A 2,513-nucleotide genomic window follows, 5' to 3' on the forward strand; every position below is an offset into this window, starting at 1 on the left:
CACCAAATCCTTCACGGCGAGGGTCGACACCAAACATGTCGCTTGATTTCGGTAAATGTGGCCTGCGCATGCCCAGTAGGAGGAGATTCGCCTGAATAATCATTTTAAAGTGGACGGAGGTACTTTCAAAAACGCGTGGTGTGGACGCCTATCGTTTTTACGCGAAACCGGCGTTTTCAAAATTATCCGGTATAATGCGGACGTCGCCTATGAGTCACTTACATTACTCTGGTGACTTTTTCCTGGATATGATACATTAACATTAATGTTTTGCATTTTTTGGCGCAAACCCTCACTATTTGCGCTGTTACCGAGTCAGTCACAAACACAGATGTTGACAAGTATGCGGCGCAAAATGCAAAACAATGAACCGAGCATTACAAACATTGTCCGCTGCTGTACCAGAGAGAGAGAAAAATAGTAAGCATTGTATCAAAATCGGTGTAAATGCAAGTAAGAACCAGTAAAGATAATACAGATTCACCAAGTTGGATTTCAGAAGGAAATTGATTCGGGGGAAAAGTGCGTATAAAGCTGCTGAAGTTACGTATGTAAGTGTGTACCTCTAATATATCTTATAACGTATCCGAATAAAATTTCCCACTGATTCTGTGGATTTTGAAACGGTGAAGTAACGGACAAAGCCGATGATGAATCCACACGAGGAACAGTGAGATGCTGAACTTCTGTGGCGCGCAATTCGCTGTAGGAATACAATGAGCTGATAAGGCTGCCATTCACTGCCCTGTGGGTTACGAGCACAACCATGCACAAGTTTCTCCCTGGTGGGAATACCGGCATAATATAACAAAATAATTCCGGCCATGTACAGATTCCAAACGTATTCTTCTCATGGTTGAAAGTAAAAATGCCCGTGTTCTTGGCATTACCTTCGCAGTGCCGTGCAGAAATAAATGCAGGACCGAAAAGAAGGACCACACTATCACATGAAGCCATATTAAACGCCATTATTAGCAGGCGCACACACACACACACACACTCACACACACACACACACACACACAGACACACACAGACACACAAAGACACACACAAACACACACACAACCCCGCGCGCGCGCGCGTAGGCATATAAGTACCAGAACATGGATGAAATTCTTTGTCGATCTCCCAGTTCATGCCTTTCCCCTCCCTGTCAGAACGCGTTCAACACGATATTTCACGGTGCAGTCAGATTAGATTAGAGGATTGAAGAAATAAAAGCGACATTGAAACAGCTGCAAGGCCATTTTGTAGAAACAAGGATTATTCGCGGCAGAATTAAAGAAGAAGAACAATAAATTGGGAGAACAGAGTAATGGGATTGGGCATGCAGTTGAGTACAAGGTAAAAATGAAGAGAGGCTAGGTTTCACTCTATATCTGTCAATCTCTGCTACAGTGTGAGAGTGTGGGTTTCATTCTGTATCTGTCAGTCCCTGTTACAATGTGAGAGTGTGGGTTTCATTCTGTATCTGTCAGTCTCTGTTACAGTGTGAGAGTGTGGGTTTCATTCTGTATGGGTCAGTCTCCGTTACAGTGTGAGAGTGTGGGTTTCATTCTGTATCTGTCAGTCTCTGTTACAGTGTGAGACTGTGGGTTTCATTCTGTATCTTTCAGTCTCTGTTACAGTGTGAGAGTGTGGGTTTCATTCTGTATCTGTCAGTCTCTGTTAAAGTGTGAGTGTATGGGTTCCATAATGTATCTGTCAGTCTCTGCTACAGTGTGAGAGTGTGGGTTTCATTTTGAATCTGTCAGTCTTGTCACAGTGTGGGTTTCATTTTTTTATTTGTCTGCCTCAGCTTCACCATGATCTTGGTAACTGATATTCTCCTTCCCAACTCAGATTGGTTCAAGCCAAACACTCGGCGCAGACAACCAAGTCGCAGGCTGTTCCTTCTCATCTGAAAATGGTTTGCTTTCGAACATCAAAAACAAAGCTGCTCATTGTGTCCACCTGTAGTCGCTTTGATGAAGCCATCCCTGAGAACGGACCTCCATTCCTGTGATCACATGGCAAGGACCAAATGCATCTTCTTTGTCTATTTCCATTGCCTTTGCCTCGTTTCTGTCAATTGATTTGCAGATTATGGTTTTCTGAACAACATATATGTTCCTCTGTCGATATGCGTCCCTGCACATCTCCCTATCTATCCATCTATCTCTATCTATCTGGCCATCTGCCGGGGTGCCTGTCCTCTGCCTGTTTCTCTGTCTCTTTGTCTTTGTAACTATATATCGTTCATCTACTTCTTCCCAGATATTGTGACTTTGACCAAGCCCACTTCGCAAGCAGATGGACAATGAGAAGCCGTTTTGAATATTTAAATACTTCTTTTCTCAATTTTTCCGGATTGATATCCATAAGGTAGATAAGCTGTGACATGGGAGTGATGTCAGATCATCATTCAATTTACACTTCAAGGGTATTTACAAAGACCGACTGAATTTCATGATCCAGTAGACAGCGAGTCGGCAGAGTGCAATCACTCACTTGCTGTCACAGTTTTAATT

Source organism: Hypanus sabinus, unplaced genomic scaffold (assembly GCF_030144855.1).
Source record: "Hypanus sabinus isolate sHypSab1 unplaced genomic scaffold, sHypSab1.hap1 scaffold_355, whole genome shotgun sequence".
Taxonomy (NCBI): domain Eukaryota; kingdom Metazoa; phylum Chordata; class Chondrichthyes; order Myliobatiformes; family Dasyatidae; genus Hypanus; species Hypanus sabinus.